Source organism: Heterocephalus glaber, unplaced genomic scaffold (assembly GCF_053883595.1).
Source record: "Heterocephalus glaber isolate CG9 unplaced genomic scaffold, H.glaber_assembly_v1.0 deba00001461, whole genome shotgun sequence".
Taxonomy (NCBI): domain Eukaryota; kingdom Metazoa; phylum Chordata; class Mammalia; order Rodentia; family Bathyergidae; genus Heterocephalus; species Heterocephalus glaber.
Window position 1 is genome coordinate 31,861,788 of NW_028258308.1, and position 26,626 is coordinate 31,888,413.

Here is a 26,626-nt window from a genome sequence, read left to right on the forward strand (position 1 = left end):
ATAATGCTCAGCTTTGTTTGCCCGGGATTTTAAAAAGCGGAATCGAGAGCTGACTCCTGGGTGACCTCACGATCCGGACCAGGAGGGTCAAGACTTAGTTCTGGGTCTGGAGCTGGAGAGTAGGGGGGAAGTGATGGGTGGTCAAGGAGGGAAACTGGCGGAAAAGTTCTCGTTAAGAGACATCTGGGTCCCCTGCCCCCTCCCTGCCTTTCAGGGTTAAAAGTTCTCGGGGAAATATCTTTCTAGCTGAGACATTTTGGATTAATAGATAACTCATAAGCCGCATTCTTCTTCGATGAGTCAAAAGACCCCCGAACCTGGGCGATTAGCTTTTGTAAATTTAGGGACGATGTAGAATGGGAGAAGCAGAACAAAAAGGGTTAAAAACTTAACAATTAACCAAATGCTCAACGAGGATGTTATAGTAGGCTTTTGACTTCTGAGCATTTATGTGTTGTGTCTGAAACGATTAAAAAAAAAAAACAGTTGCAGCTGCGGAGCTTTCCCTCGGTGTAAATAAAATTTAGTAAACGTGGACGTGGGTGCGGGTTTGTGTGGGGGGGTGCTAAGGAACGGAAGATCCATAAATTTGCAATCGGGATGTTTGTAGTAGCCTATCAAATGGCTGTTTCTGCAGGTGCATTGTCTGGAGTCCAGGAAGCAGTATTTTTTTCCTATTTTGTGAGATCCCATGTAGTGGAGATTCTACGAGGAATTTTAAATTTAAGAGTGCGGATGGAGAAAGTGTACATCTCAATATAATTTATATAAAGTTCTTTTAATAGCTGCGTCCTTTCAAAAAGGACGAACGCAGAAAGTAAACCGATTCTAAAGCTGTTAGGATGGTGGGATTATTGTAGAGACGTTCTTACGTACAAATTTAAATTTTGAGAGTGAATGCAAACGTTTTGGAGAGATTCACAAATACGTATATGATCTTCACATGTTATCCATTTGTGAAATGGGAACTATTTAAATTGGGCAGATACAGGAGGGACCTAAAATCATGCAAAAAACAATGCAAAATGTAAGATTTTACTCTCATAACAGTGTGATAATACAACCTAGGTGAATTGCAATAAGCCGGTAATTGCCTTCTTACCTGAGGAAATTGCCAATTAAATATTATCTTGAAAAATGTTATTTATAGGCTTGTTATTTTATAACTTCACGTGTAGGACTACCACTGACATTTCTTTTTTGAAAGACATGGAAACTTGAATGGCAAGTTCCACTTTTTTCTTGGAAACTTACTGGCTGCTTTGCAATTTATATTTCTCATCACTTACCATTTTTTAAACGATAGTTTGCTTTTCTCAGAATTGCTATATTTTTAATTCACTTAACTCATCGAGATAATCCTTGCTCCAGAAACCTAGGAATGGCTAGGAGGTGTAGGTTTTTTTTTTTTTTTTTTTAGTAAAACATTTAAAAAGTAAGACAGTAGGAAAATGCCAGCACTCAAGTTGTACACAAGGTGCAGTGTACAAAGTAGATGGAGTGAAGTATATAATGTTAGAAATTCAGGGAAAGAAAATTGGCTTGAATGATCCAGGTAATTTTGCGTGCGTGCACACACATATCATTTATATGGTGTTTTTGAAAAACTCTTAGCCTTTTTTTTTCTAACTCTGAAAGCCACAAGTGAAATAAATGTGTTATTTGGTGAGTCCCCTAATGTGCTGAGCATTATATAAAACCACAACACTGGACCCTTTCCCTGCCCACCCAGTGGGTCAGCAGTTTGTTCTTAAACACAGTTAAAAGCTTTGGCAGTGGCTTCCAGTAAACAGAACACACATATAACATGTGTATATGGGTAATGACAAGAGAGGAAAAATGTGTTTGGTTGTATTTCTGGTGGCCATAGAATTGATGTGGAAAAATGAGTCCAATTACAATTAAGTGAAAATGTTTATTTCATAGATCGCCAAGGTGGGTTAGGCTTTCTACTAGGTTGGAGAATCCAGGATATTTTTTTCTTTATTTTGGGGACAAGTTTATCTTATCATCCGGTATATTTTAACTCCATTTGAGAATTTCTGATGGCTTGTGCTGCAGTAATGATGCTGAAATGCTTATTTGGCTCCAGTGGTATAGACTGTCCAGGATTCAAGACCATTTTTGCAGGTCTTCAGGGTTAGAGGTTTTTGAGAATTTGTGCTGAACACGTACTTCTACTTTGGATAGCACTTAAAACTTTGAGGAGAATAATTTAAGATTTGGCTAGGCAACTGTGTGAAAGAGATAATACACCTGGCTTCTAGTTTCTAGTGTGTTACACATGAGTGTTCCTACGAAAGTTGTTTCTGTAGAGAAAGAATTATCAAAATCTTCCCAGGATCTGAGATTTATAAGGTTTTTGTATACGTATGTACAGGATGTCTAATCATTTCTTGTATCACTTTACAGTTAAAATAATTCCTAGAATTTGTGTTTAATTGTATGACCATACTTCACTAAAGATAACAAATATACAAGTAATGACCCATAATTATTTGTCTTGTCTGATTAGTTATCATTCCCGTTTTAATATGTTTAGATATATCTGGACCTTTTCTGTCTTGCAGACAGAAATTATTTGTTCATCACTGAATTTTCAAAATAGAAATTTTTTTGGAAATCAGATAATATGTAATTTGGTTTTATTTTTAGTTTTCTTTTACTCATGTCATTGGATACTTTTGAGACTGATTACAAACCACTTCTACCAGGCATTTTATTATGTTAAAGTAGTTTTATTTAAAGTGTAAGTCAGTTCAGCCAAAGCAGCTTAAGGGGAAATTAAATTAGAAAAGTGAAATTCTTGGCACTGTTGGAGTATTGATAGAAAAGATATTTGCCAAAAAAAAAAAAAAGATATTTGGCAGATGTTGGGGAGAAATCACATTAAGTCAAATCTTCAGAGGTTCTTACAAATCTTTACTTCATATTCCTTCTTTGTAAGTACTTAGTAATTTTGCCAAAAAATTGGGGTTACTAAGAAAAAAAATTTGTTTATGCCTGGCAGAGAAGGGGTAATGTCAGTGATATGCAACCTTAATCTACATGATTGTTTTGGGAAGGTACAGACTGGGGTTTTTTTATACAATGTAACCAAATTTGAAGTCTCTCATTCTAGAGTTTGGAGATTCCGAAGCAAATCCAATACAATAAACTTACATTTCAGTCACAGAATAGAGATACAGTGAGGGTGATTTGGATGGAAATGAAGTGACCTCATAGTGGAATGGTGTGGCAAGACGCCTGCCAATATGGTTTACACTTAAGCTGTGTTTGCAGAGGCAGTTGTATAATTTCCCCGATAAACCCTTACACACTTACACAATGTTCTTTGTTTCCAGTGGCATTATTCATTTATTTATTTGGTTTGGATGAAGTAGAGCTTGAGTTTTGGAAATGCTTTTATATTTTTATATTATGTTGGCTTTTACTAATTTTTGCTTCGAGGATGAAAGTGTTCAGAGTTGGTGATAGGGCAATAAATTGGTAACTTGTGCTACGTGGCAGTGGTGATACAAATTAATGTGGCCTTTCTGAAACGCTGGAATTATGCATCAAAATATGTTCCAGCACTTTGGTTTAGTACTTTTATTATTGAGAATTTAAGTAAATAGGGTAAAATAAGGGTTTATTTATAGGAATGATTATTAGTTACTTATGCTAGTGAAAATTCACAAAGACTATGTCTGACAGGGAAATTGTAAGCAAATCATTATATAATTCCAGTAAGGAGATATGTAGGCATTAAAGGCTATGCTCTTAAAGGGAAAAGCATATTTTATATGTGTACAACATCATAGATAATAGAGATATAGCTATACATATACAGCTATACATATACACATACATATACATGTATCAGAAACTCACTTTCTCACAGTTCTGGTGACCAGAAATCTGAAATGAAGGTGTTTGTGGGGGCAGTGCCTCCTGTAAAGTGATAGCGAGGAATCACTTCTTTTTTTCATCTTTTTTTTCGTCTTTTTTTTTTTTTTTGAGGTACTGAGGATTGAACCCCAGGCCTTCTTTTTTTTTTTTCTTTTTAATTATTTTATTGGTACATCTTAGGTATACAATACGTTTACATTTATCATTGGGTGCTTGTACCTGTACATGATGTATCTTGGTTCTTATTTTTCCCCCATTTTCCTGTGCGCCCTCCACCCCCTCCACCCTTCCCTATTTACATAGATTTTGTTTCCACCCCCCCCCCTTCTTGTGGAACTGCATCCTACATCCTACATCCTCAGCCCTTTTAAAATTTTTTAAATTTTGAAACAAAGTCTCACTAAATTGCCCAGCTGGACTCGAATCTGAAATCCTCCTGCCACAGGCTCCCAGTGTTGAATTTACAGGAGTGCACCATGACACGCTATGAATCCCTTCTTGCCTGTTTCAGTTTCTTGTGGCTCTAGATGTTCGGAAGACTGATTGTATACTGAGGGAATGACTCTCAGGTTATAACATTAACTTGAAAAAGCAGCTTTTAAGGTTTTATATGATGCCAGTTCTTTATATAAAACCAAAAATAAAAAAAATATATGTGACTGGTGAGTTTAGATAATTATTGCTTTCTGGTATATTTGTTTATATTTTCTAAAATGGCCATGTGAACAAATAATGAAATATCTTTTTGTTCTGAAGATTTTATGAATTTCTTTATGCTATATAAAGGTGTCGCAGACCACCAATTCGGTCACATTTAGTTTTTCTCACAAGCCTGGTGGCAGGAATCAGACCTGTTCTGTTGGTGATAGTCTGTATTTATGACATTTATGTCACTCATTGCTTTATCCTGGATCATTTTAGTGATCTTTAGCAGCTCTCTGTGTTCTGATATCCTTCTCCAACCTGTCCTTATACAGAGAATGGAGTCTTGTGCTTCCCAAGTCCTTCAGCAGCTACCCTTATCTCCAAAAAGTAAAGCCTACACTTGACATTCAAGATTGCCTTCATCTACCTTTATACTCTGAACCATTTGCTTCAGTCACTTTTCTGTTCTCTTGATTTGGCCTGAGATGCTTTCAAGCCAGGATTCTTGTTGCAGCCTACATTTTTGCAGTGTGCTCTCACCCAGGTTCCAGCTCATAGAAATGATTTTGTCTTAGAATTCCAGGAGTTATTTATCTCCATTTAATGCCAGATCATCACCTTCCTTCATGTACTACTTTTTTAAATAAAAAAGATCTATGCCATCTTATATTTCTAATGCTCAAAGCTCCCCAATAACAATACCCCAATACCAGGCAACCCCCCATATATGCACACATAATTTTTATAAATATACAACTTGTAAATATATATATGGCTATTCTTACTAAATTGGTGATTATGAGTTTGTATAGGTAAGCTGTTAAGGAACAGTCACTTGTTTAATACTGAAAGTACATCCATGAGGATGTAGGGAAGTCATAAACTGGACCTCTAGGAAATCTTCCATCTGTCATGAGTAGCCCCCACTGAAGGTCACAGGTGAGTAAGTGTGCCTGCTCCACCGGATAGCAACTGTCAATGTGGACCTGTTATCCTGTGGTACCATTGGTCCTCACCATTAGAATTTGGTTTCTGATGTAGAACTCCATTTGATCCTCTGGCCCATGGGCTTCCGGAAGCCTTGGTTAGCCAGAAGAGCAGGGAGCTCCCTGTGTTCCCAAACAAGCCTACTCTGTGTGACAACCACTTTGGAATGTTTGTGTTCAGTTTCATTTGGCACCTTAGTGTCTGCTTGGGGGTAGGGGAAAGGGAATGCAAATGTTGCTCTTGAACAGTGCTTGCTTTGGTCAAAGAAAAAAGTTTAGGAAGGAATGAGGAGAATGAACCTCAATAGCCAGAGCAAAAATGGCTGCGTAGCTCAGTGGGCTGGAAGCCACCAAGGACCAGGCATTTAAATTGATGCTATGATGATATGAGACTGTTCATGCCCTGATCCCCGATGGAAATGAGCTTATTTATGGGGATAACTTAGGTCCCATACTGATATCCCTATTTTTAATGTGCACCAGAAGAATATTTCAAATAATTTATTGTGTGTGCGTGGGTGTGGGTGTGTATGTGTTTGGGTAGAAGGGGAGTACAAGAGAGCCTGGATGTTGAAATTGACTGAAGGGTACATTTTTTAATTTATCAGAATAAAGTTGCCCAGTTTTTCAATGTTGCTGGGAGCAGAAAAGAGAAGTACTGAAATCATTTAGCCTATGAAATTCTCAAATATTTTTATCCATTCACTCAAAAAGTGATAATCACGAGCTCTTACTGAATATTTTCTGTGTGACATGTACTGGCTAAGCAATCGGCACCTATTACCTTTGTCTTCAAAACAAGCTGATTGCATGTTCTGACCCTCATTTGATGGCGGGGAGAGAGGGGGGATTGAGGCACGGAGAGGTTAGGTTAATTGGCCAAGCCTACCTGCACCGGTTCTGGGGATGTGGGGATCTAGGAGAGGCAGTTCCTGTCCTTAAAAGTCACTCATGGTTTAATAGGGCTGGCCCTGTGTACAGAGATGTATAGGAAAACCTGGTGTTCAGGTTGATGTAGTTGTTTGACCTGGGAACATCCTAAACCTGTCAGGAGGAGAGGGTAATGGAGCTGTGTCAAAGAAAGTAAAGAAGTAACATTAGCTGTAGATGTGAATTAAAGCTTTGATGGATGATGAAGGGTTGAGATAGTGGGGCAAAGTTGTTCTAGGCCAGGACTTGGCTTTGTGTGGGCACACAGAGGTGAAAGAAGACCCTCTGGGGATAATGGAGCAAAGCTGGAGAGAGGATAGGGGAGCAAGGAGGAAACTGGGGAGGAGGCAATGGCTAACTGGGGACTAAGTGAGCAGAGTGCCTTCTGTCCTAGCAAGGGGGCTCCGACCTGATTGAGAGCTGGGGTGGACTTGTGGCAGAAGGAGGCATCCTAGGATGGCCTGCCGGGAAAGGGCGTGCAGCTGGCTTTGGAAGAGTGTCAGGAATTGTTAGTGAGGCCACTGCTGCAAAAGTCCTGATTTCAAAGTGTAAGGCGGTGGGAACTGAGGCAGACACGCAGGGGTTCATGGCCTCTGTGACTGCTAACATGCAGGAAAGAAGACTAGGAGACATCCTGGAACCTCTTGGGGTTCTTCTTCGGGCTCCTCACTTAAGTGGTGGTTCTATTTGTGGAAGTAGAAAATAAAGAGATTGAAAGGGGAAGAAAATATAGCAAGGAGATGAAGATGTTGAGTTTGGGGTGCAGAGGAAGACTCTGATCTCAGAGCAGTTCGTGAATATGTAGCTGATGATTGGGAATGTGGGTCTTGTGAATGTCCAGAAAGTTTTAATTCTTAATTCCTAGGAAACCTTATGAAGATAAGCAAGGAAAGGGACAGAAAATTTACCTAAAATTTGAAGCCATATAAAAGTATTTGGGAGAAAGAAGAAAATTGGAAATTATCAGGAGAAATTGAAGTAATTTTTAAAAAAGTATTCTTTAGGAATGTAAAGCTGTATCACGCATACCCTGCCTAGTTATAATCTATTTGGTATACTTATCTAGTCAAAAGCCTTGGGGGGAGAATTTAGAAAAATCTAGGAATATATTTGCTTGCATTCAAAGTTTTGGGAGTGTGCTTTTCTTTAAATTTGCCGTTAATTTCCAGGTTTCTGTGTCAGCTTTTTTTTTTCCAGCCTTTTACCTGGAAGGGAAGAGCCAATGACCATAAAGTATAGAGAGACTTGAATGTTTTTCTAAGACTAAATTTCTCTCTGTTTGTTCTTTTTTGACTTCTTTTTTTTGGATTTGGGGGGAGGGGGTTGGATGTACCTTTGGTCAGCAGCCCCAAACCATCTGTTCTGTGGGCCATATTTTCAATTTAATTTATGCTTCCCAAAAAGTTTGCTGCCTTTTTGAAGCCCAGCTGAGTCTCAGCTGCAAGAAAAATAGTCCAGAAACGTAACAAGAAAACAACAACACACCTTCCGAATTTTTTGTAGGTTTTAACCTTGCTGCAACTATTATAATGCATATTATGTAGAATCCCAAAGAAGAAAAAGAAAAGGCAGTAGTAAATGCCAATCACACTAGGAAGATAGACCGAAATTCCAGGCTGCAGTACAGTATTGTTACACAAATTTCAAAGGCAACAGGAGTGCTTAGCCATCTTAGTCCAGTCCTTCAGCATCTAGGATGTTGCAAAGGTGTGGGAAATTTAAGTCAAAATTGAGATCCATCCTACCAACCTATGACCATAAGTAAGTTACAGGCCATCTTCTACTTTTAATTAATCCTGTTTCTCACGAGTTGAATTTTAGTGATGGTTTCTCTGATTCTCCTAAATTAGTTTATGTCACCAGGTGGATAATGTTGGTAGGTTGCCAATGTTATCCCAAGAGAAATCCTAAAGATTGCAAAAACCTTTCTTCTTGAATCGGCAGGATCCTGTTTTGTGAAAATTCTCTTTGCCCACTTACAGGATGGATGGTTGAGGCCCTGTGGGAGAAAGAGCACACAGAAAGTGCTATCTTATTACAGAAGTAGCAGAATTTCCTTTGTGCTCAGAGGGGAAGTGCTACAGGAGTGTAATTGCTTTACTCAGCATGTGTGATTTACAGGACTTAGAATGTGTGAGTTTCCCGAGGCATCTGTTTTCAAATACAGTATTCCTCCAACCAGGCAGTTTGTGTTCTGAGAGGGGGAGAGAAGACATGTACTTCTGCTTGGATTCTGGGTGACCAGGGACCAAAACCATTACTGTTCTTCTCAGGGGCCTTGCTTATCAGAGTAGAAGGAACAAAAAACTCTGGCAGTGTTAGGATCCTAGTCAGTAAGGATCGTCCCCAAATGATCTACTGTTCTGATTTTGCTTTCTCTCTTCTCCACTTTTCTAAGCCCAGTTTCTTCTCAGGACCTCTACACATTTTACAAGCAGTGAGCAAAAGAATTGCTAGAGCTAAAGTTGGGACTGTTACAAAAATTTCCTTTTTAATCTTAATATGTGCAAGAGAATTGGAAGGAGAACTGACGATCAGGTGCATATTAAAACACAATCAGATTTAAAGAGCAGGAATGATGTTTGCATGTTAATTATTTCAATGTTTTGGAGCTAGAGTGCTTCTACCCTTTTTATTTTTTATTTTCATTTTTTTGCTCTGCTGGGGATTGAACCCAAGGCTTTGTGCTTGCGAGGCAAATGTTCCTACACCCCCAACCCCTCTGCATATTTTGCTTTTAACATCACTCTTTAACAAGCCTAATGAAGCATCATCATCCCATGTTTAGGGATAAGAAAACTGAGGTCTGAGAGATTAAGTCATTTGTCTGAAGTTTTACAGCTGGTGGATAGGAGCTTAAAATTTTCCAGTGGCACACGCGGTTCATGTGACCTAGGTTTTGCTGGCTCACTGACCTCATCTGCCAGGAATCACAACCTCATTCATTATGCTCCAGCTACTTGGCCTTTAGTGATCTGTAACTTGCCAAACCTGTTCCTGCCCCAGGGCCCTTGTGCCTGCCATTCTGTAAACCTGGAAAGTCCTAAGTCCGGATGTTTTACAGGGCAGATTCAGCCTTGTCGTTCATCCTCATCTCAGTTCAGGTGTTATCCCAGAGAGACCTTTGACCTCCTACTTAAAGTAGCCCCACATTCCCAATCACGACCAAATCCCTTTATCTTCCAGGTGTAGTACCCGTACCTCTAGACATTGTCTGAGTGCTTATTATACTTACTTATCTTGTACCACAGGAATGTAACTCCCTGGCTACAGGGATGTTCCGTCTTGTTTAATTCTTTAGAAAGCCTATTGCCTAGAACAGTGCCCAGAAACTGCCCAGTAAATTTGTTATTTGTGAAATGAATAACCAGCCTGTCAAGGGCTGAAACTTGCATAATGCATCACATTGCCATAAAACTTTTCAGCAGTTTTCAGATTAAATTTTAATGATTTCTACCTTCAAGATGATCATTTATGGATCCCTATTCCTACTTTACTACATCAGAAACCACAATTATCATCTTCTGAGTCAAATTTTGTTTGGGCAGTAGGTGATAGATAGATCCCTTGTGTGGGGGTAGGTAGTAGTGTTTTACCCAGAAAGGAATCCTTCTCTTTTGTCTACTTAAAATGAAAACCTAGTCCGTACTTCCACAGAACTAGAGAAATGCAGGTCTGAAGAGTGAATGAACCTCAGTAAAAGTAGGGCAAGGTGAATTCGACTTCTGCTTTGCAGATGTGACTTGGTTTGCCTGGGGTTAATGTTAATAACCAGATGGAATTGATTTGGAGATAGACTTACCACTTCTGGTCCTTTGGTTTAGTCTAGCCTCAAGCTAAATATGTATTATTCCCTTTTGCCTATAAAGTAAAAGATACAGCTCAGGATAATACTGACTTTAGGCGCAGTTCTCGGCGCCCTCACGCCTGGTCTCTGAGGTTCCGGTTGCTGGGCGTCGGGGACTGCCAGCGGCGTCTACACGGGCGGGGACGCCCCGCGGTGGGAGGCGAGGGCCAGCGTGGTCCTCCTTATAGCCTGGAAAAGATGACAGATTTTGTAGCTGTATGGGATGTTGCTTTGAGTGATGGAGTCCACAAGATTGAATTTGAACTTGGGACCACATCAGGCAAACGAGTAGTATATGTAGTTGGAAAGGAAGAGATAAGAAAAGAATGGATGTTCACATTAGTGGGCAAAGAAACCTTTCTGTGTTGGAGCTGCAAAGACAAAAGCAACCATAAATATAGATGCTGTCAGTGGTTTTGCTTATGCATATACTCTGGAAATTAACGAGAAAAGCCTCAAGAAGTATATGGAGAATAGATAAAACACTACCAATAAATGGGTAATGAACTTGGATGGTGAGGACTTTAAAGTTGTTTTGGAAAAAGACACTATGGACATATGGTGCAATGGTAAAAAAAATGGAGACAGCGGGTGAGTTTGTAGATGATGGGACTGAAACACAATTCAGTGTTGGGAACCATGACTGTTACATAAAGGCTGTCAGTAGCGGGAAGCGGAAAGAAGGGATTATTCATACTCTCGTTGTGGATAACAGAGAAATCCCAGAGATTCTTAAATGACTTCATGTTAATGAATTTTCATCTTAAGAAATAAAGACCAGAACTTTTTAATTACTGTGGTAATTAAGTGTTTCAGCATGTACTTATCAGTACACTTAGTCTGCAATGTTTTTATTTTTCAGTTACTTAAAACTGTAATATTCGAAGAGTTAGGGAAAAACAAACTATGCAACATAAAAGTTACAATTTATTAAATAATGTAAAATGTTTAAAAGCAAAGTAGAAAATAAAATATGGACCAAATTTACTAATGTTTTACATTAGTAATCTTTACTATAATGAACACTACAAAAAAAAATACTGACTTTAGGTGGACATATCCAGACTTAAAGCATCTGTGTGTGTAGCCATGAAGCAGCCTCTAACCTGTGCTCCAGAAACCCTTATGAAGCCACCTCATTCCATAACTACTTGTCAGCCTTGCAACTTGAACTGTAAAATGTAAATCCTTACTAAGGGTACCAGACTGACAGTAATTGAGCAGAGTGGTAAACTGATGAAAATGCAGGCCACTGGATTATCCTCATTTATGGCATTTATTTCCCTTCCTGACCTTAGCATACTAACTCTCCTATCATTCCTTGTCAAACATCTTAGAACCAGTGCTTTATAAAGTCCTTACAGGAGTCATTTCTTTTCTTTCTTTTTTTTTTTTTTTTTTTGGTACTCGGGATTGAACTCAGGACCTTGCACTTGCAAGGTAGGCCGAAGTGCCACTGAGCTAAATCCTGGGCCCCAGAAGTAATTTCTTGATCAGTTAGTCAGTACTCTTTAGTTGTTTTATTATCTCATCTCTGTGTTTTCTATGGGACCTAGGACAAGTCAATTAATCTACTTATTTCTGACAAGTCACTAAAGCCTGTTTTCTTCTCATAGGTAGGGATTGGATGGACAGTGCATGTTGTGCGTTAAAAGAATCATAACTCTCCAGCTGGGGTGTAGGTCAGTAGTATAGCACTTGTCTAGCATGGGAAAGGCCCAGCAAAGTGGGAAAGGCCCAGCAAAGCCAAAGGCAATGAAAAAAGAAAAGCACAGTAGCCAGGCATGGTGGGACATACCTGTAACCCCAACTAGTTGCCTGTAACCCCAGCTACTCCAGAAGTTGAGGCAGGAGGATCACAAGTTCTAGGCCAGCCTGGGCAGTTTAGGTACCTTGTCTCAAAATAAAAAGGGCTGGGAGGGTATAGTTCAGTGCTTCAATTCATTTACTGCAAAGAATCATAATTCCCATCTTTCTGCTTTGCATTTCCCAGCTTTGATACAGAATGCCACGAGGTTGTACCTCTTGGGTGGGCTGTTTTGGGGGGAATAGTTTTAAGCCTTAAAGTGCAAATCCTTTTGCTCTCACTTCTATTTCATTTGTTAAATTACTGATTATTATTAACAAAATAAAAGTAGGGAAGCACTGGACTTTAGAAGCCTCTTCTCGTATGAAAAAAAGATTTTCTTAAGGCCGATTTTGGTACCTGAAATTGTTTTGTTTTGTTTTTTATAAGCAAATCAGTGCCTCTCCCTGAGAAATGGGTGGGAATCTGTGGGTGTAAGCTAATGGCAGGAAATGACCCTCTCTAAACAAAAGGACTCTTTAAGGCCCATCCTGAGTCTTTGTGTTTTGAGGAGGGGTTATGCAGAAAGCCTGAGCTGGGAAATGGATCTTGGCTTTAGCTCTTCTAATGGAGGAGGGGAGAAACATATGGCTCTGCTCCCCCGATACCCTCCCTCCAGAGAGTCTTTAAGTGTGGCACAAATTTAAGTGCCCCTTGGAAGATCAAGGTGGGTCTTCAGGGAAGTGAGGCTTCCCTCCTCCTCACAAAGAAACAGAAAGAACCAGGTTGGGCAGAATTATACCCAGTGTGACATTTAGCCTTTGTGGGGGCTTTTAGATTTTTGCTTGAAAAGCCCATCATCATCAAAATGCAGAGATACATACAGAATGTGGAAAGCAAAAAAAAAAAAAGAGAGAGAGGGAAAGAATTTGTACAATCTACTCATAAAGTTTGGATACTGTATTTTGCTAATACCCGCTAAAGAAATTTCAATTACTATGTTATAGTAAGTAGTCTCTAGACCGGTGGTGGCAAACCTATGGCATGCCAGCCTGCCGCAGCTGGCTGTTTATTATCATTGAAAACTAAAAGGTTCACTGTCGTTGCTGTAGACTAACAAGGGATTTTGTAATCATTGTGATATTGGGCAGTGGGTCCAGACTGTGTCCCCTTGCCCTTAGCTGGAGTATCCCCTTTCTGCACTTCAAAGCAGCCATTCATTATATGAGTATTTGTACAGCAGGATCCTGAATTTATATTGCTAGCTAAGTAGTTATGTCTTATCAGAATTCTTCTGCCTTTACAAGTTCTTGCTGACTGAACAGCAGTGAACTTCTGCTCTTCCAACACATCATTATTTTTAAGGAATATTAATCTCACTAATAATTAGAAACACATTTTGTTGAATATGGTTTTGTGGTTTGCTTACTTTTCAGTTGAAAACGGCAAACATCTTTTCAAAGAAAAAAGCATCATTACACCAATGTTTTTAGGCTTTGTATGGGAAGTATATTTTTAGAATAGTGGGCTGATGTGTTTGGTAGGCAGTGTGTTAGGTGAAAGGAATGGAGTTTTTACTCCTCAGCAGCATATACAGTATTTAACAAAATTGCAGAGATAAGAGTAAAATTAACACTCATCCCATTATGAGAGGGTTTTGTTTATATATTCAGTGTGCTGGAAGACTTCATATTTTTTAAAAAATTAATTTTATTGGTATACTTTTGATATACATAATGATCACATTCATCATAGGAAATTTGTACCTGTACATACCTGTACATGATATATCTTGATTCTTTTTTCCCATTCCCTGCCCTTCCTTTAAACCCTCTTCCCCTTCTTATTTACGAAAACTTTGTTTCCACTTTTCCCCCCTACTATTCTTTTTTTTTGGTTTGTTTTTCCTTTCCTTTTCCCTTTAAAATATTTCATATTTTAATTTAAATTTTTTGGCTTTTTTTGGGTACAGGATATCGAACTCAGGACCTTGCACTTGTGAGGCAGGTGCAGTGCCACTGAGCTAAATCCCCGGCCCTTTTTTTGGCTTTTTGAGACAAGGTCTTGTATGTATTTATAATTTAGTGGGGCTTTTTTTGTTTTGTTTTGTTTTAGACAAAGTCTCACTTTGTAGTTCAGGCAGGCTTTGAATTAGAGGTGATCTTTCTGCCTCACCTTCCAGTGCTGGGATACAAGAGTGCACCGCTATGCCCAGCACAAGACTTTGTATGTATGTATGTATGTATGTATGTATGTATGTATGTATGTATTTATTGGTACCCAGGATCGAACTCAGGAACTCAGGACCTTGCACTTTCGAGGCAGGCAGCTCAACTACTGACCTAAATCCCTGGCCCAAGACTTAGTATTTTAAATATGAAAAGGGGTGCAGTATTTTCCAAAAGAGAACCACCAATCTTTGTAAATTCTATAAGTTTACAGGGAAAAGTTATTCTTGTGAATTCCAGTGTCTCAATTTTGGTAGATTTTCCTGATTTCCTTAGTAACTTTATTTTATTTTATTGTTTAGCTGTGCTGGGTGCTGGGGATCAAACTCAGGGCCTTGGACACTCCACCCAGCCCTTCCATATTTTATATGTACACAAACACACACATACAAATATGACAGAGAGAGAGAGAGAGCGCGAGCGAGAGAGAATATAGAGTTCCCTGCCTTACAGGCTATTGAATGCTAGGGCTCTACCACTGAGCTACATCCCCAGCCCCATCTCAATACATTTTTAAGCTGTTAACTTGAAAAAGGTTAATGTTTTAAGTTATCAACTTACAAATATGGTAATATAAAAAATATGGTAATACATATTGACACGGATTCATTTGAAGGAACTTATGCTCAATATATGATCAGCATGTTTTCTTGCTTTAAGTATCAGTTATTTCCTGTTATTATCAACACTAACATCACTGGTATTTTTAAGAAGAAAAGATAAAAATACCCATGGGATCGAGCCCCTCTCTTAGCTGTCTGCTATTGTGCAACATCCAGAGGCAGAGTAACGGCACTCAGCAGTTCTTTGCATTGAGAACTGTTTTGTGGATCAGCTTTCCAAGGTTGGCTGGAAGACCAGCCACACTGGGACACTTCTTGCAGGTTTGTTTTAGATGGATTTAGGAGTTTAGTGGGTCTCATTTTATTGGGTGCAGGAGTAATACAGTTAAAAACAAAAAGTTGAGGGAGCCACTCCCTTGCCTTCATTAGACTAGGAGCACAACAGCACCCCAGTGATTATCCATGTTTTAAGTTTAAGAGGTTGTGATCCATGAGGCGGCAGATTAGACACCTGCGAGAGAAGGAATGGGAGGCACTTGTAGTCAGAGGTGTCTGACCCTTTAAATACTGAAATCCAGCCTAAGTTGTTCAGGTTCCTTTTTTTCCCTCTGCCTGTTCCTGTTACTGTCCTGTGATTGTCAATAAACAGAGCTACTTGCTACTTTTACTACAAAATATACAGTTGGCAATTCTTTCCTTGACGGCGCAAGAACCTGGATTACTTATTGAACATTTCAGCCGTAACAGGAGCAGCTTTTTCACATTCATAGAATCACTGGTAAGCTGCGAATCAAAGTGAAAATGTCCTGATCCAGGAATGCTTGTCCATTCTCTCTGTGTTCTTAGATGATCAAAGGGAAGTGTCTTGCTCTTTGCAGGACCGGCATCTGTTACCATTTGGTCAGAGTGCACCCAGCCTGCTGACTCTGAATCTTAAGAACAAAAGCAAAAGTCTGTGGGGAGGGAGCAGAGACTAAAGTGCTGTGGGACTTTGGAATACTGTGTTTCTGATTTTTGGCAAACATGCAGCCAAGATGTTTTGGGGATTTTTAAATTTGTTTTTGTTTTGGGTGCTGGGTATTGAACCTACGGCCTTGACTGTGCTTGTAAGCGTGTGCTGTACCACTGAATCACACCCCCAGCTCTATCCAGGATGTTTTAACCAATAACTATCCTCTCATGTCTGTTCCGAAATCCCACGGGGGTCTAATCCACATGAAAATTGCTTGCTTCTCATGTCACGATTAGACAGGGGGTTCTTATTGGTGTGACCTTGCCTTGAAGTCACTGAGAAAAGTGTTATATTTCTCCATGCAGAAATAAGGCATGAGTGCTGTTCAGTGCGGAAATCCAGCATTTTGATCCGAGTTCTCTCTCTGTTCACCCCAGTGCTCTCCGAAATTCCTCTACAAACCTGCAGGCATACCATTTTTTCAATTGAAATCTCAGTCATATTCCTTGGAAAACATGCTGTAAACATTCCTCCCTCTTCACCCCTAATGAATTAATTTATAGAGTTTAGGGAATTACTCATACAGGGATGGGATAAAGGGTAAGCTTTATGTTCACTATAAAGCCTAGAAGTGGTTTCCCTTTATTCAAAACTCTGGGATATGCATACATTTTGTTGTTGTTGTGTTGGAAACTTGTAGTAATTGCTTCTATAGCAAATGGTTCCCAGCAGAGCTTCTATGTAGAGCAGAGATTTTTTTCTCTCCAGGAATATTTTGTTATTTACCTGTCTGTCTGTGTATGTACTTATTTATGCCATACTGGGGGGTTGAACCCAGGGCCTTTACCCCAAGCTATATCCTTAGACCTTTAATTAATTAATTAATTTTTGGTACTGGGGATCAAATTCAGGACACTAAGCTAAATCCCCGGAACCCTAACCTCAGATCTTTAAAAAAAATTTTTTTTAAATTTTAAGACAAGGTCTCATTAAATCTCTTGCCTAGGCTGGGCTCAAACCGCTGATTCTCCTGCCTCAGACTTCCAGGAGCCTGGTATTACAGGAGTGGAACACCTCATCCAGCTTATTTTTGCACATTTGAAGGCCGGGAATATACTTTATGCTAGTCATTTTTCCCAGCATTTCTTTTTTTTTGGTACAGGGATTAAATTCAGGACCTTGTGCTTGCAAGGAAGGTGTGGTGCCCCAACCTAGGATTTACTAGGTCCTATCTCCCAACATTTCTTAAAGAATAGTAATGGGTTGTTTCTGATGTAGAGATCAAAAGAACAATTAAATCCATTGGATTTTTAAATTTACTGATATTCTAGATCAAAAATACTGAAATTTGTGTCACCTGTTTACTTAAGTGGAGCACACTGTTCAAGTTGGTTCCTACTACATTATTTTGGTATTTTAAAATGAAATCTTTTTTTCTTATTGACAAATTTACCTACATTATCCTCTTTTCCCCTCGCAGGTAAAGCAAAAAGAAAAAAGAAAAATGTTGTTGTTTCCTTTCCTTTCAACTAGTGTTAATGCTTCAGCTCTGTCTTTTTCTCTATATGTACACACACACACACACACACACACACACACACACACACACACACCTCTTTTAACATCTTATTTTAAAAATGAGATCAAAAGTGTTTTAGGGCCGAGTGGTTCTGCCGCCTGCCTCACAAGCGAAAGGACCAGAGTTCGATCCCTGGTACCAAAAAAAAGTGTTTTAAATTTGATACTGTTTTGCTCAACATTGTTATTTGTAGATATATTTTATTTTAGCAGCCACATTTTAAAATCTTCATACTGTGTCATAGTATGAATGTGCCTTAATGTATTTCACCCATTCCTTGTAGGGCATGGAGCTGGTCTCCAGTTTTGTGATATAAACAGTGCTGTACATCCTCCTAGCTCAGTCTTTGTACACCCTTAGTGATTTCCTTAGCTTAGAGTCTTGGAAGTGGAATTTATGGGTCAAAGGGCATACATTCTTTCAAAAGACATTTGATGTTTATTGCCAAGTCCTCTAGAAACACTGTGCTAGCTTACACTCCCACCAAGAGGCCCATCAGCAGGCCCGTTTTCCTGCATCCGCTGCCCCTGTGTAGTTTTACAATATTTCAAGGTTGCTTCTTCACTGTGGAGTTTTTCACATTTGTGTATTGTTTAGATTAATAAGTGATAGATCAGTGTGAGCTGTACAACACCTGGAAGTTAAATATTGAGCTTTTTAGCTCTACTTCAAGACATCATCTCATTGCTATACTTTGATAGACACTACAACATTTGACAGATAATTTCTGGGGGCCATAATGAAAAGTGTTTATTTTGTGGTCCTATGAATTAGGTGCTTGATATGTTTTGCTGTCTATTAACAATGCCTGATGAAGGCATTACTTTTAGTATTCTATGTACACATTAGGTACAGTGTTTATCAGGTGAGCCAGTCACACTGCTAGTTAAACTGTATTGTAATTTGCATCGTGATTTTATAGATGTTAAAGCATGGAAATGTGTGTTTCAGCCTGGGTGAAAATGTCCTCCAGTTCTACTTCTTGTCAGATTAGTTTGCCCTTCAGGTGAAGACAAAGACAGTCTTAGACACTTTGGTCAGTTTGACGTAAATGTTAGTGGACAGTTAGCCAGTTAGGTACTTAGAAGGAACTTTATAGTTACAGTTAAATCAACAATGCCTTTTATTGGGTGAAGATCATGATGTGCATCTTGTGAAAATGTTCCCTTTCTTCCCCTTGCAGTTGCAGAGGAAGGGTCTGAACTCTGTTATAAAAGCTGCCACAAATATTTTTCAGCCTTTCAGGGCATTCTCATCTTCCCCAGGGGCTGTTTTCACTGCGGATGCCCACGGCATACCAAGAACCAGACACAGCCTGAGGAGTGCAGCTTGGGTCTCCCCGTGTGGGCAGGGCAATCACCATTAACCCCGGCCCGCAGGCCTCCTTAATTGTTACCAGAACATTCTGTGGTGCTCACGCCCTCCACAAAGCCTGAACACATGTTGTTCGAGTGTGACTCTAGGAAATGAACAGATGTAATGGAAACCCAGGTCTTGACTCACCCTGTTTGTTATATATGAGTGGAATTTGCATCTCTTTTGGCATTTACTCTAATGGTATTTCAGAGTAAGTTCTCATCAAACTCAAGAAATACTGAGTTTTTATGCATTCTAGCAGCTTTCTCAAAGGAACTGGAAGCTTTTTGTGTGTGTGACAAGATCTTGCTAAGTTGTTCAGGCTGACCTTGAATTCACTACATAGTCCAGGCTGGTCTTGAATTTGCAGCAATCCTCCTGACTCAGTTTCCTAAGTACTGGGCCTACAGGCATGCACCACCATGCCTAGCTTAGGAACTGGAAGCTTCTTGGCAAATAAATGCATGCTTTCTTTTCCTGAAGTCCTTGATTCAGGTTGACAGATGGCAAAGAGAACATTGATTAGTTGAGAGGAGGTCTGACTCCCCTGGGTACAGTCCTTGGGATTTGTGAAGACAGGTCCAGAGCCCAGGGTTGTCTCGACCTTTCTGTAGAATATGGAGGTGGCTACTGAGATGCAGTTTTCCTGAGATGCAGTTTTTGGAAAGACCCCAGTGAACACTGGAAACAATGAGAGAAGAACCCAAGATCCTATATAAGCAGACAACATTGTTAAATATAGATGGAAGGGGCTTAGAAATTCAGAAAGAAAGATCATTATGCACCAGAGTAACACAAGCTCTGTGGAAGAGGGGTGAGCCTGGAGGAACTGGTAAGATTAAATAGGGAGAAATGGGCCCTGGCATAGGAGAGTTTTGCAACCATAAAAGGATGGACATAGGAATGAACATAGCTCAGTTGACAAGGCAGGGAGAGCCTGTATCTGACTTAATTTTGAGTGAATGAAGAGTGAATGATACATACTTGGGGCTGTATTAAGGAAGTTTTCTTTGTTCCTGTCGTTGGTTTCTCAAGTATGCGTGTTCCATGGGTGATCGATACATAATATGGTAAAAGTCTATAGACAGTTGTAGAACCCAGTGCCAACATGCTGGCTTCCATTCTTTTCATTCAAACTTTTTAGGGTCCTAGGATTGAAAGGTTATGCAAACTGTTGAGATGGCCATACTGGAAAAAGAAAGCATTTTTCTCTTTCGCTCTGCCCTCTTAACTTTCTTGAATCCATTTATTCTGTGACTCTATTTGTCATTTTGCTGCTTCAATCTGCTTCTTCAGAAGAGCATGACAGTTTGGTGCTCCTATTTGTGAACACTGACTCCTATTCCTAGGTGGTAGTCACTCCAAAGATATTAAACTCCTGCAGTAGTAGGCCCTGGTGATAGGATGAGCTGCAAACCCACAATGTCCTTGGTGGCAATGAGGAAGTGTCTATGAAACAAACAAAAGCATGAGTAAATACAGAATTACAAACGGTAGTGTGTGCACGGAGGAAAAGCAAAGTTTATGTGAGAACCATAGTTGTTAATGGGTGGCAAGGAGACCTTTCTTCCTTTGTCCTGTGCCTGTTTGTTTTGCTGCATGCATATTGATTCATTTAATCTTCACTGTGCTATGAGGTAGCTACCCAACACCATCATTCCTAACTCATAAGTGAGGATCCCAGACTCAGTGAGTTGAATTAAATTTGCTCCCAATGACAGTGAATAAATATCACAGCCTGGGTTTGACTCTAGGCAGTTAGTTCAAACGAGTCTGTCTTATGACAGTACACTCAATGCAATTTAGAGTGCTCTTTCTCAAAGTTTATTTCGTGGACTCTAGAGGCCTCTTAAGCCAAAACCTCTCAGGCTTCTGCCTTCAGAGAGAGGAATTTGAGACATGGGACTTGCCTAAGCCCTCAGTGATAAGTCATGCGGCGACTTCTTGTCAGGAGGCAGGAAACCCAATTATACAGCATCACTGGCATCAGAAAACCTGGGAGCCCTGTGCTTTCCCCTTGACATAGTCTGATCTTTCCCCATTTTCCCTCCCATCCATGTGGACTGTAAGTGAGACCTCCAGACCCTCAACAGGCTCTCTTACCCTCCACTCAGCACTAAGGGCAGAACCACCTCCACAGGTGCTTCCACCAGGAGGCTCCATCATGAAAGGTTTGGAGTCTGAAAGTGTTGGGAAGACTGAATCCCTATATGAATATACATCTCTATTTTTATTCTTATAGTTAATAAGACCCAGCTTTTGTCTTTCCTGGCACTGGGGATTGAACCCAGGGCTTTCACACTGAGCTACGTCCAGGCCCTTTTAATTTTTTTTTTTTTAATTTGCAACAAGTTGTCTAGTTGCCAGGGTTGGGCTGGAAATTCCAATCCACCTGCCTCAGGCTCCCACAGTGCTGGGATTACAGGCATGTACCACCAAGCTAAGATCCAACTTTATTGAGGTGTATTTCATATACCTTAAAATTCAGCATTTAATTAATTGGTGTATTTTTTGTGATGCTGGGAATTGAACCTAGCACCTTGTGCATGCTAGGCAAGCACTCTACCGCTGAGTCCCATCCCCCGCCTTTTATTATTACCCTTTAAAATTTTGAGACAGTTTTCCCTGAGTTTCCCAGGCTGGCCTCAAGCTGGAGATCCTTCTGCCTCAGCCTTCTGAGTAGCTAGGATTACAGATGGGTATCACTACAGCTGGCCAGAATCTTTTTTTGTTTTCTGGTACTGGGGATTGGTTTTGCTCATGCTAGGCAAGCACTGTACCACTAATCTGCATTTTCCAAATTCACCCTTTCAAAGTGTATAATTGAGTAATTCTTAGTGTATTCACAAAGCTGTGTAAGTAACTGGTCACTATCTGATTTTAGAACATTTTGCCCCGCCCCCCCAAACCCAGTCCCTTTAACCAATCACTCACCATTTCTTCCCCCAGCCTGTGGCAATCCTAAGTTTATTTTTTTGTCTTTACAGATTTTCCTATTTTGGACCTTTCTACAGATGAAATACTACAATATTGGCTTTTTATGTCCCCTGACTCTACTTAGCACAACATTTTCAGTAGTCATGCAAAATGGAGTTAGTATTTGCTTTTTTTTATGGCTGATTACTATTCGCATTGTATGGGTGTACCGTACCACATTTTGTTTATCTAGTATCAGATGAACATTTGGGTCATTGCCATTGTTTGGTGCCAAGTCCTGACAAAGCCATTTTGCCTCCCAAGACCCTGACTTTATAGTGCCTACCAGGTTTTCTTCAGTCCACTCCATGTATTTATACTTCTCCTTTCCAAGCTTATGTTGTGAATCTAACTTACTATGGGACTTTTTCTTGTCAGTTACTGACTTAGCATCTTGAAATTGCTACCTAGTAATTTCCATGACTCCTTTTATGTATCCATGATGTGGTATGGATGTATTTTGAATGTGACCCCTCCAAAGGTTCATGTGCTAGAAACCTGGTCTGCAATGAAAGGGGACTGAGAGGTGTTCTTGAAGGGGAGAAGTCCTGTGGAAGGTCACAAGGTCACACCCTTGGAAAGGGCTCTATTCTCCTATGCCTGGAGTTTTGTTAGGAGCTAGGCTGTGCCATCTTCTGCATGCCTCCACTCCCCTTTCAGAGTCTCCCATGTTGTGAAGCAGTCTGGGGTCCACTGCAGGATGCTAGTGCCATGCTTTTTGGACCCTCCATCCACCAGAGGTGTGAGCCAAACCTCTTTATTTATAATCTACTCAACCTCTCAAGATGTCAGTATACATATATTTGGACCTTGAGCTTTTTTTTTCCACAAAAAATCAACAGCTTATTTAAAAGAATGAAGATATGTAATGTACATGCTCTAACTCTCCACAATGAATGTAATCATTATGTACTACAAAAATATATTAATAAAAATTAAAATTCAAGAGACAGCTTATTAAAAATGTATATTGAACAACTAATCTGTGCCAAACATATCATTGGCTGTTAGAATTAATGAACAAAGAGCCTTGCCTTTGTGGGGACTAAACATTCTAGGCAAGCTTACACTCTGAGTGACTTTATATTTTTTAAAATACATAGGTTGTTTGGTTTTTTTTGGTACTAGGGATCAAACTCAGGACCTTGCGCTTGCAAGGCAGGTGCCAGAACCACTGAGCTAAATCCCTGGCTCTAAAATACATAGTTAAACACTACTGTTTTCCATTTCTAGCACCTGGCCTCAAGATGGCTAAACGTGTAGATTCTCAAACATTATTTGATAACTTGCTTTGGAATTTTCCAAATTTAAAAAAATTAAGAGCTATTTATTTCTCTCCTAACTGTATGGGGTTGCTGTCTTATTTCTTATTGGCACTATAATCAGAGATCCTGAGTTTTACTTATGAAGCTAGAAATGGCTCCTTGGAATGGAAATAATCTTGAGGTGACCCCTTGTATGTGTGTTTAACTTCAGCCCCTGGCCTGTGCTTTGCTCGTTTTTCTAGGCTGTTCAAGTGGGAGTCTCAGTCATGCTAAGGGTTGGAATCTTGGTGGGGGTGGGGGGTTGCCGGAGATATAGGAGAGGGCAGGGACTGTTACTGTCAAAGTTGAGAATTCTTCCTCCTCCCTCTTGTTCATTACTTCATTAGGCTTGTCTGGCCCTGAGCCAGATGCCTAAGGAAGCGGCCAGCTCCTCACCCGCCTGGTGTAATTAATTGTAATTAGTGAGGCCTATTTCCTCCCCCTTCTTTTTTGGAAATGAGAGTAGTGTGGCACTCCCAGAACACCATGAGAATGAATGAGTTAATATTTGTAGAGGACTCAGGAAATGTTAAGTGCTTGGTGGTGTTCTTATCTGCTCTCTGAGCGCAGTTACCTTATAAGGCTGTCCGCTGGGCCCGGACTCTGCAGGGAATGAGCCCAGATGACTGTGGCCGTTTGTGACAGTGTTCCCGGAATGGGCTCAGATTTCCTATTTTAATACTGGTGATACCACATTTTTGCTAATTGTTAGTGTTGGTCTCATAAATATGTTCCCCTGAGTTTTACAACATCTATTTTTAGCACCCCATCTCCATGATTCTTGCCTTCTCAAAACCAATTATAGTAAAATCCATTTGAACAGAAATATTCCAGTCAAAGTTAAGTTCTTAAATGTTCTTTTCCTGGAAAGACAGGCTACTCATCCCAAGAATTATTTAAAATAAATTCATTTCTTAAAAGAAAAGTTAAACTGGGGAAAAAAAGCAGATGAAAACATTTTGGTTGTGTTCTTTTTTTTTTTAACTTGCTGAATTAAAATGTACAGATATTCGATATGGTTTCTAGAAAAGTTTGTTCTTTTCATGGGATAGACATTTCATGTAAATGTGGGAATTCACGTATTCAAAAGCAAATTTTATTTAGGTGTGGTGGGACAAACCTGTAATTTCCAGCACCCAGGAGGCTGAGGCAGGAGATTGCTGCAAGTTTTTGAGGTCACCTGGTGTTCTGTTGTGCATTTTAAGGCCAGGATGAACCACACAGCATGACCCTGTCTCAAAACACCAAAAAAATGTTTTTTTTACGGATTTTTCTCTTTCTCTGAATAGTATCAGTGTGTAACACTGTATAGAGTGCCAGTACAGTGACATAGTTTTTTGTTTTTTGTGGTTTTTTTGGTACTGGGGATCGAACTCAGGACCTTGCTCTTGTGAGGCAGGCAGCAGAACCACTGAGCTAAAACCCCAGCCCCTGATTTGTATTGTAGTAGGTTTTTGAGCTGGAAGGGACCAATGGAGTACTTTTGTCCACACCCTCATTTGAGCAGTGAAGCAGCTGCAGTCCACGGTTGGGTCTGGAACTCATTTCTTTAAGTAGGCTGTAGGGTTTTAACTGTTCTCTGATTCCTCCTCTCTGGAAAGAGAGCAGCCATCTTTCTCTGGAAGTCTTTTCCCCTGAAGTCAAGCAGGTTAACTCCTGTGTTTTGAGTACTTTAATTTATAAAGTGGAGAGAGTGATAAAGAAGGATGCTATTATTGGTGATGCTATATGATAAATACCAAAAAATTTTAAGTGAGGGTCAAGAGAGTGGTAGAAAGTTAGACTATGACTTCTTATATCTTGTTGACTTTAGAAGTATTTAGGTCCATTAAAGAGGTATTGGGTTATCGGTACTATCTAGCCCAGGGTTGCCATTGTTTTCATTAATGATACATTTCTGTTTGCCAGGAACGTACCTTGTAAGTAAACATAAACCCTATTTAGAGACAGTGAACAAATATTTTTGGTGAGCCTTGGACCTTCTGTATCTGTGTGAATGTTTGTAGGCGATCTCCCTGTTTATAGGAAATGGTGAGAGTTGAGGAACTTTGGCCTTAGTAGTGGTGGGCAGTGAGACAAAGTCGGCAGGGTCCGTAGCTGGTTAGCTCATTTGATTAGAACAGTATGCTAATGAACTCGAGGTCACTGGGCCATCTGTGCTCAGGTCAGCCAATTCTGCTCTGCTGGGATTCTAGACCTTGGCCCAGAAGCTGAGCAGTGTGTGTCATTGGTCATGAGGCTGGAGCAGCAAATAGATAGGTCAGTGCATCCGTCAGCAGACCCAGAAAGAGAACTCAAAACACATGCCCTGTGGATGGGATACGATCTGGCTCATCAGATTATTAGGATGTCATAACAGATTCTAGCACAATTTTCTTAAGGCTTTTTCCTCTGATTAATAATAATACAGTACCAGGTGCAGGGTTACCTCTCATAATCCCAGTTATTGGGGAGGCTGAGGCAAGAGGACTGTGACTTCAGGGCCACCTTGGAGCAACACAGTGAGATCCTATCTCAAAAACAACAAAAATACGTGTTTTTGAGGATTCTAGGAGGATACAGAAAAGTATGAAGAAGGAAACCCAAATAAATTTGTACCCTACTGCTGAGAGATTACTTTTGGATTTTTCCAATCTTGACATTTCTCTTCCTTGGCTTCCAGGCTGCCACACGCAGGAGACTTTCCTCCTCTTCCCTGACTACCCTCTCCATTGTCCTTTTCACCTTTGTTTCTCAGTTTGATTTCACAATATCAAACTTGCATCTTCATTTCTCATTCTGTATTCCATGGATTGCCCTAGATCTCCATCCTGAACTCCAGATTCAGAATTCAGTATCGACACCACCTCTTGTTGGTGGTGTCCCCCATGATACAGACTTCGCATGTCCCCAAAATGATTTCCTTTATCCTCACTCCAGCCCTGCTGCTTTGTGCTCCCCATCTCCAGGAGTCACCTCTCCCTCCTTCACCTGTTCATCACGAGATAAACAATTCCATCTCCACAGTGGATTTCAAGTCTGTAGATTTATCTCCATCTTCCTTATACCAGATCAGGCCACCAGAGAAGATTGTGCTCGGCCAGTCAGCTTGGTGCTACTTTCCTATCCCCAGTCTTCCCTGCCCGAAGCCCTTGCTTCTCAGGAGACGGGGTAACCTTTCAATGAATGCAAATGTGCCCCGTCATTCTCCTACTTCAAACCTGGTGTCCCTGCCAGCCTCACTTGTGACTCTGATCTATGGGTTCTGTGCCTTAGTCATACTGAGTTTCATTTACTTCTCTAATGACAGGTGGTCTTTCATTTATTCAGTGTTACCGATTGTCTCTCATGGCAGACAACAGGTTTTGGGAACATACTTCAAGGAACTCTTGAGTCTTAGACAAGGAAAGACTATGACAGACTGGGAATGAGCTTGGCTAGAAGGTGATAAAAACCTTTGGGGCAACCTGGGGGCAGTGCTGTGCATTGTAGTTAATTGCTTGATGTGTTAGAAGGTGATGTGTGCGTGTTCCCTGTTGTGGGGACAAAATATCTGACAACTGCAAGTTGAGAAGTTTATTTTGGCTCACAATTTCAGAGGATT

The 26,626-nt window shown here is 40.2% G+C and overlaps 1 protein-coding gene and 1 pseudogene across 4 annotated transcripts in view; both read left to right on the forward strand.

The window, feature by feature from the left end:
• Rbpms (RNA binding protein, mRNA processing factor) overlaps positions 1–26,626 on the forward strand; it is a 174,874-nt gene that overhangs the window by 807 nt on the left and 147,441 nt on the right. The window lies entirely within an intron of this gene.
• The window catches only part of LOC147826780 (fas apoptotic inhibitory molecule 1 pseudogene), a 28,127-nt pseudogene continuing 1,501 nt past the window's right edge, over positions 1–26,626 (forward strand). Inside the window, exon 1 of the transcript XR_015453410.1 lies at positions 1–26,626. This exon is cut by the window's right edge and continues 1,501 nt beyond it. The product of XR_015453410.1 is annotated as a fas apoptotic inhibitory molecule 1 pseudogene (transcript).